At 34.7% G+C, this 9,531-nt stretch overlaps 1 protein-coding gene across 3 annotated transcripts in view; it reads left to right on the forward strand.

The window, feature by feature from the left end:
- Nucleotides 1-9,531, forward strand: part of LOC129721102 (lissencephaly-1 homolog) — a 121,446-nt gene that overhangs the window by 76,225 nt on the left and 35,690 nt on the right. The window lies entirely within an intron of this gene.

A 9,531-nucleotide genomic window follows, 5' to 3' on the forward strand; every position in this document is an offset into this window, starting at 1 on the left:
AGGTGAATGCCGCTTATTAGCCGACTCAGTAAAGGGTCGTGATCGTCTTGTTCAGTATTTAACTGACAAGATGTACAAATTTTTTACATATGACACCAAGAACGCCAAGCCGTTCAAGGTTGTCTTGAAAGGTCTCACCAACGATCAAACCGTTGATGAGATCAAACTTACTTTAACAGAATTACTTGGCATAGCCCCTACCCAAGTAATTCTAATGAAACAAAAATCACGAGGCGAAAACAGTCAGAGAACTGGAATTTCCCTTGTTAATTATTTAATTCATTTTAACCGCAATGAGGTTAACAACTTAAAATTTTTTGAAAAAGCACATGCTTTGTATAATGTGCGTGTAAAGTGGGAAACTTATAGGAAGTATGGCGGAGGTGAAAAGCATATCACCCAATGCCGTACTTGCCAACGTTATGGCCATGGTTCCAAATTCTGTAACATGGACCAAAAATGTCTTAATTGTGGAGACTCTTCTCACAAAAAGGACACATGTCCTGTGAAAGAGAGTAAAAATTTTCGCTGTGCGAATTGTAACGGCAACCATATGTCAAATTTTTATCAATGCCCAGTCCGTTTAGCAATTGTTAAGGCAAGGCAAGGTAAACAAAATTCAATTTCTCAATTAAAACCAACTTCAAAACAAAATTCTCCAAGCGTACCAGTGACGCATAGTTTACCTACTCCTTTGCATACCCGTTTAACTTATGCACAGGTTACAGGTAGTTCGAACATTATACCGCCTAGTGTTGGTAGTTCGAAAATGACCGTTAATATGGGTAAGCAAAACACGCTAGAAAATAATTGTACACCTATTACTCCAGCTAATATTGCTGCCGAAAATATTTTTTCTAATGTCAACTGCCTGGGGCCTATTACGGCAGGTAAACTTTCTTTTTTGCAACAGGCAATGTTTGATCTTATGAACGCCATGTTGCAGGCAAAATCAATGTTTGAAGCCATTCAAATAGGCACAAATTTTACTACTAAAATTGTTTCTAATTTAAAATTTAGCAATGATTTTAAATAAAACAATTAAAATATTAAATTGGAATGCTCGCTCATTGAAGGCCAATGAGAATGAGCTTTTTAATTTTTTAACAGTAAATAATGTGCAAATTGCAATTATTACTGAAACATTTTTGAAACCTAACATAAAATTAAAATATGATCCCAATTACGTGGTTCATAGATATGATAGGATTCAGGGTTCCGGCGGTGGAGTTGCAATTGTTATTCATCGCCGAATCAAACATCGTGCTCTTCCCCATCTTGAGACGAAAGTTATTGAAACTTTGGGAATTGAAGTTCAAACTGAACTTGGGATTTTATTTATTGCCGCAGCATATTTACCATTTCAATGCACACGCGAGCTCAAAAATTATTTTAAAGGTGATTTACAAAAACTCACCAGAAATCGTTCGAAATTTTTCATAATCGGCGATTTTAACGCTAAACATCGTTCATGGAATAATTCTCAAAGTAATTCCAATGGCAAAATTTTATTCAATGATTGTTCTTCAGGATACTATTCTATTTTGTCTCCGAATAGTCCTACATGCTTTTCTTCTGTAAGAAACCCTTCAACAATTGATTTGTTGCTGACAGATCAAAGTCATGTATGTAGTGATTTGATCACACATGCTGACTTTGATTCTGACCATCTTCCAATAACTTTTTCTTTATCACATGAATCAGTTTTAAACCCTATGAGCTCAGTTTTTAATTATAACAAAGCTAATTGGGAAAGATACAAAAATTATATTGAGAGAAATTTCAATAATGAGCTTGATTTGCAAAACGAAGTGAATATTGATTCCGCTTTGGAAGCATTAAAATGTGCAATTGTTGATGCCAGGAATTATTCTGTTCCAAAGGCTCAAGTGAAATTTGATTCATCAATAATTGACGAAAATCTTCAACTTCTAATTCGTTTAAAAAATGTCCGCAGACGTCAATATCAACGTTCTCGTGACCCTGTTTTTAAAACTATTTATAAAGATTTACAGAAAGAGATTAAGCATAGATTTACTCTTCTGAGAAATCAAAATTTTGAGACTAAAGTTGAAAAATTGAAACCATATTCAAAACCATTTTGGAAGCTGTCGAAGATTCTTAAGAAACCTTCAAAGCCTATTCCAGTTTTAAAAGATGGTGAACGTTTTCTTGTATCCAATGAACAAAAGGCTCAAAGACTTGCTCAGCAGTTCGAGAGTGTTCACAACTCAAATTTGAATTTTGTGAGTCCAATTGAAAATGAAGTCACACGTCAATTTGATTTAATTTCTTCCCAGAATTTTTTACCTGCAGAAATAATTGAAACTAACTTGAATGAGATTAAATCAATTATTAAAAATTTCAAAAATATGAAAGCACCTGGTGACGATGGAATCTTTAATATACTAATCAAACATCTCCCTGAGAGCACAATGGATTTTTTAGTGAAAATTTTCAATTGTTGCTTCAAAATTGCATATTTTCCCAAATTATGGAAAAATGCAAAAATTACTCCCATTTTAAAACCGGATAAGAACCCAGCTGAAGTTTCAAGTTATCGACCAATCAGTTTGCTTTCTTCAATAAGTAAACTGTTTGAGAGAGTTATTTTTAACAGAATGATGTCACACATCAACGAAAATTCAATTTTTGCAAATGAACAGTTTGGATTTCGCCATGGGCATTCCACAACTCATCAATTGCTCAGAGTTACTAATATGATACGAGCTAACAAATCTGAAGGTTATTCCACTGGAGCTGCTCTTTTAGACATAGAAAAAGCATTCGACAGTGTTTGGCATAAAGGTTTGATTGCGAAATTGCAAACTTTTAATTTTCCAATTTTCCTAATCAAAATTTTAAAAAATTATCTTACTGATCGAACTCTGCAGGTTGTCTCAGAATTCAAAATCTGATAGATTTCCTGTCAGAGCAGGTGTGCCTCAAGGTTCAGTCTTGGGTCCAGTCCTGTACAACATATTCACTTCAGATCTTCCTGATTTGCCTCCAGGATGCACAAAGTCATTGTTCTGCGATGACACAAGCATTTCCGTAAAAGGAAAAAGTCTTCGTGTCATATGCAGTCGATTGCAGAAAAGCTTAGATATTTTTTCTTCCTACTTGCAAAAGTGGAAAATTTCTCCCAATGCTTCTAAAACTCAAATGATAATTTTTCCGCATAAGCCTAGGGCTTCTTTCCTCAAGCCAAACAATAATCACGTTGTCAAGATGAATGGGGTTATTTTAAGTTGGTCCGACAAGGTTAAGTACTTGGGACTAATTTATGATAAAAAACTTATTTTCAAAGAGCACATTGAGAGTATACAAGCCAAGTGCATCAAATATACGAGATGTTTATATCCTCTCATTAACAGGAATTCTAAACTTTGTTTAAAGAACAAACTTTTGATTTACAAACAAATTTTTAGACCAGCAATGCTTTATGCTGTACCGATCTGGTCAAGTTGCTGTTCAACAAGGAAGAAAACGCTCCAAAGGATTCAGAATAAAATTCTGAAAATGATTTTGAAGCGTCCTCCTTGGTTTGGTACACTCGAATTACATAGACTTACTGGTGTTGAACCATTAGAAGCTATGTCAAATAAAATTATTAACAATTTTCGACAAAAATCGTTGCAATCCTCAATTGCTACGATAAGCTCTCTTTATAGCCAATAAGTTAGCAATTAAGTTAGTTGTAAGTTTACTTCCCCTTTTCTGACAAGTAGGTTTAAATCCCTACGAATGATAAGTCCTAATTGCGAAAGCAAACAAATCCTAACAATTAAAATTACAAATTTCTAACAGTGTTGAGAAGTCACCATTTGTGATTGGACACACATACTCATTATTTACTAATATTTATCATAAATACTTAAGCTACTAACAAATCCCCCCTTAAAAAAAAAAAAAAAAAAAAAAAAAAAAAACACAAGTTCATTAAGCAGACAGTATGTGCAGAAGGGAAAGCGAAAAATAAGCGAATTGGAAATGTGATACAGATTTGGAAAAATATACCGCATCCCGACGTGTCCCGTATTAGTTTTAAAAAACAAATCCGGGACACAATATATTTGAAATTCTATCATAATCGTAGTGTCGGTATACTAGAAATTGTATAGGTAATTGATTTTTTCTACATCATACAATAATCGATAATAATAAATCATACAATTATACGTATCACACAAAAAATGGGTTTTGTGCATATCTATCTATTCACAAATTAACCTTTTACAACGATGATACGCCGAAAATGTAACGCGGGCAAAGTATCTGAACACAAGGTTATTATGAGCAGTGCCGATAAAGGTCATTTTCCTCAGCAAAATTCTTCGAAAATTATAGCCAATCATTTTCAATTTTCACTTCCAATGATCGCAGCACTCTTTCAGATACACTAGATTTTCGTCCTAGTAACGTGCTGTTATACTCAGATGAAATAGGTCGCGCGCATCGTTCACGGTTACGGAATAAAATTTGACGACAAATCCAACCAAATGATCTTCACTTCAAAGCGAAAAAGAAAAACAAACAGTCCACTCAACCAAAATGAACCTCACCGAAACATTTTTTCACTGGCACTGACCGATGCCTTGACAATCTTCGTTAACTGATAAACTGAATTTGTTTTCTTGCTTCCATCGCATGAAATATAATGAGGTGTTTTGACAGTTCACTTCTATGCAAAAAGGGGAAGGGAGAACTCTGAAAGGATTGTAAAAAAATAACGTTTATGGATGCTTTTTTTCACTTTCACTCAAGAGTGTCAACAAATATCAACCCTGATTATGAGACACATTTGAAATGATCATACTGGGAGCAATCATAATAGAGATCGCGAAATCTTTGGTGAATTTGCTTGTTTAGCTATACCAGTATCATTTGAAAGAGGTGCGTTTTCTGAGCAAAACGTGAGTTGGCCCATGAAGATAGGTACTGTCATTTAACAGATTCAATGCGATTTTCCATTCTTCATTTAGTTTTAAAATTCAGAAAATTACACTCTTTTAGCTGATATATAAAAAATAGAACTCCGTTTATAGATAACCAAACCCAATTGGCAAAACTGAAATTCTTCGGCATCTTCTGATAATAAAAACTGGTAAACCGAGTTCCAATTTTGTTTACAAATTGTCGAATCAATCACAATCAGAATTAAGTTGAAGCAGAACAAAAAGATTTTGTGGTATAAAAATTCAGCTTATAGCTTATAGCTTAGCCAGTTAGTCGTACAGTAATCGTATGGTCGTATTCCGGCTTAGAAGAGACTGTAAGTGTCAGTAGGATCGTAGCGTTGACCTGCTAATTGTTCTGTACACTAATATTCGACCGCGAAGTCTGTATATAACAAGGACAAGGGTAAGTTCCGATTGCGGAACGTAGCATGAAGTTCATACTAATAATAATGTTTTCATAAAAAAGGTATTCTCTAAGCTCCAAAGTGTCTCCAAAGTGAGTAAAACATACGTTCTGAAAGCTACTCTCGCATGGTTTCTCTGCAAATTTAGCGAATTGGCTATAAGTAATTCCACAAAAAATTTCTATCGAAGTTAAACAGTATAGCTAACTACCTGAAACAATAGCTCAATAGCTACTACGCTTACTGAAAATTAGCGTCACATGTATAGTTTTTTGACGCTTCTTTGTTACGGACTCAAAAAAATTCTGTTAGACATATAATGCATGAAGGCTTGGGCATGAGGAAGCTCTGTCCAATTCGGGTGCCGCTTCAGTTTACAATCGATCTAGGTCAACGATGTGTTTATAATTCGGAACAAAATTAAAAGTTATTCAACGGCAGTAAACGATTTTTTGCAACAATAAGTGACATAAATATGGCTTCATCACTTCACTCTGATTCCGAAGCGAGGGAAAAACGCAATGGCTGATCGAAAAGGTTCTGGCGTCTGTATTCTGGGATGTGTACGGAATGATATCCATCGTCTACCTCGCGAAAGGAAACAAAATCAGCAGTGACTACTACGCTGTTGAAGCGATTGAAGGATGAAATCTTAAAAAACCTGTCTCATATTTTAAAGAAAAAGTTGAAGAGACTGTGTATAAGACACGGCCGCAAGGTCAACCTAGAATGCAAATAGCGTCCAACGTTTGTTTACGGCCACTGGGTAGCAAATCGCTATCACAAATGTTACGAAATTACAAAAGTTCACATCAATGGACTACGTAATTTTAATTTCGTAACAAAAAAAAATCATTTCGCTTGCGGAAATACTCGTATTAGGTGGTATATAACACAGTGCAACGATTTTTTTTGCCTTGGCTTCTATGTATGATTTTTTGATGAAGTTTGATGAAAAACCTAATTTCCCCGAGTTTGAACATATTTCTACTTAAGAGGCAACAATGGCACCATTTTGAATCTTTGAGAAATCGGAAATTTTCGATGTTCTTTCGACGCCATTTTGTTTTAAAGCTAAATATCAAAATTCTAAGAGTTTGTCCACATATAAGCATCTTTTTATCCATCTTAAAAAAAAAAACAGATCTTAAATCGGACTAAAACTGAGCTCAAAACGGTGATTCTACGAAAACGGTTTTGGCATGGTTTTAGTATATTTCACAAAGCAGAATAATATCGAGTACGTCAGCATTAATGGTAAGGTAATGCGCTAATAACTGGAAGTGGTTGTCAAATTGTGTCTTATATTGAGTAAAAAAGTCGCATTTGACTTTATCGAAGACGCGATGATTCTGTCGCATAGCTGTAGCGGGATTTTTATGTTTTAACCAGTCTGGCCAAATATGCAACCCGCTCCCCGCAAAAGGTGGAAGATCATGTAAACACAAATTGCTATTGTAACTTTGTGTATCGCTTACACTCTTGATATTACATTAAACAGATTTCAAATAAGCTAATCTAACGTCGAGATAAACCTATTTCAGTATTGTAGGGGAATTGGGGTAAAATTGACATGTTGCCGATATTTTACGTAAATCAGACACCCATCAATCGATTCCTGAGATTTTTTTACTCAATATAAGACATAATTTGACTACCACTCTTAGATATTATCGCATTACCAATAATGCTCAGACATACTCGATATTAATTTGCTTTGTGAAATATACTGAAACCATGCCAAAACCTTTTCGTAGAATCTCCGTTTTGAACTTAGTTTTTGTCCGATTTAAGATCTGTTTTTCTTAAAGGTGGGTAAGAAGATGCTAATATGTGGACAAACTTAATTTCGATATTTGGTTTTAAAACAAAATGGCGTCGAAAAAACATCGAAAATTTCCGTTTTCTCAATAATTCAAAATGGCGCCATTAGTGCTCTTTAAGTTGAAATATGGTCAAACTCGGGGAAATTAGGTTTTGCATCAAAATACACAAAAAATATACATCCATAAACCAGAAGTCACCATCTTAAAATTCTAAATGGTGCCGATTACCAAGTATTTAGTACCACCCGGTTCTAAAAATACTTATGTTGGATGATATTTAGCCTACTTTTAGCTAAATTTTAGCTTTAATTTTGTGTTCAAAACAGGGCTCTCCATTTTTAAGTAGAACAGTAGCTAGAATCACAGAATAACAATTTTCCCAATCGATTGCTGTAAAAATGAAGAAAATCCGTTAAAAACTGACTGAGTTTTAAGCATTTGAAAGTGAACAATTTTCGTGACGCTCTCGGTGTTTTCGGTTTTTCAATTCGCACCCCTATAATGCTGTAATACGTAGTTCTACGTCAAAAAGTTCTGTTTGAACAAAGCAATGTGTCGTATATGCGAAATTGCATTACTCCCCAACGGCCTTAATTTCCTGGTATGACCCTCAATGGGTTTTCCTACTCTCAGGATCTTAAATGGAATTCTTGCTAAAAAAGATTCAGTACTGAGTAGTAATTGCTGAATTAAAGGCTACTTTGAGGCCGTACTACCAAAATGTTATAAAACGTTGAAAAATCAATGGAATTGCTGTGTCGGTGCTGAATAACACAGTGCAACAAAAATTGACTTTTATATATATTCGCTAATATCTTAAAGTGGTAGTCAAATTATATCTTATTTTGAGTAAAAAAGTCTCAGAAATCGAATGGTAGGTGTCTGATCTACGTAAAATGTCAGCAGATAAACCTATTTTAGTATTGTAGGGGAATTGGGGCAAAATCGACATTTTGCTGACATTTTACGTTGATCAGACACCTACCATTTGATATCTGAGACTTTTTTACTCAAAATAAGATATAATTTGACTACCACTTTAAGATATTAGCGAATAATCATTAATACTCAGAAATAATCGATATTATTTTGCTTTGTGAAATATACTAAAACTATGCCAAAACCGGTTTCGTAGAATCACCGTTTTGAGCTCAGTTTTTGTCCGATTTAAGATCTGTTTTTTTTTTTCACAAGATGAGTAAAAGGAATCTAATATGTGGACAAACTCTTAGAATTTCGATATTTGGCCTCAAAACCAAATGGCGTCGAAAAAATCACAAAAAATACCGGTTTCTCAAAAATTCAAAATGGCGCCATTGTTGCCCCTTAAGTTGAAATATGTTCAAACTCAGGGAAATTTATTTTCGCATCAAACTCCATCAAAAATTCATACATAGGAGCCAAGGCAAAAAAATTGTTGCGCTGTGTAATAGGGATAACTGTTATCAGAGGAATATTTTTTTCTACTTTAAAAACCGGGACCTTTTCAATCAAGCTAACGGGTGGCACCAAAATATTAAAAAAAATTGTGGCTCTTTACTCCAAAACAAACGCGCTCAGAGTGAAATGATAGTGTGTATATGTAAACTCTCTTTCCTCTTTATGGCCAGTATTTTTGTCTTACCTATGCATTTTCAGTTCTATTCAAAATGATGTCGAAACAAAAAGCATTGAGTAAGCGCATTGCACAATTCTAATTGAATTGCACAACAATTTTGGCAAAAAGTTCGCGACATACCATTTTAAAAGCGAAAGTCTACCGGTTTAGACTGTGTATAAGTTCCTGCAACCCTCAACAATAATTTACCAGGAAGGTAGTGGAAGATCGTTCAATGTTCTAGACGAAAAATGGCTCCGTTCTTCTTGTCTAAATCATAGTTTCAGTCCAATGCTTTGGTTATCAATAAAAATGTGCACAAGAACGAATGTATGTGTAAAAGTTTTGATTCTATTTTCTCAAAATGCCGGTGAAAGATAAGTATTTTGGCCAGATAAATCATCATCAAATTACGCCAAAAACACTAACGTTGCTGGTGAACAACCACTCGACCCCATCCATTTGCCCCCAAAATACGCAACCCAACGAATCTGCCTCAGTGTCGATGATTTCTTTGGGATTTTAAGTTTTTCGGTGTACAAAAAAACTGGAAAGCAACGAACTGCAGTAGTTGATTGGTAAAATCAAGAGATGCATTCGAAAAGTCGACGTGAAGGCCCTTACACCACACCGGCTGCGGACCTTCTAATCCACTAATTTAATAAATCTCACTTCGCGTTATTGAATTGAAATTAACCTGTTGTAGACACATATCTGTAACTTTTTCTGACTCAGTATTCCCC

This window comes from Wyeomyia smithii, chromosome 2, assembly GCF_029784165.1.
Source record: "Wyeomyia smithii strain HCP4-BCI-WySm-NY-G18 chromosome 2, ASM2978416v1, whole genome shotgun sequence".
Lineage (NCBI taxonomy): Eukaryota > Metazoa > Arthropoda > Insecta > Diptera > Culicidae > Wyeomyia > Wyeomyia smithii.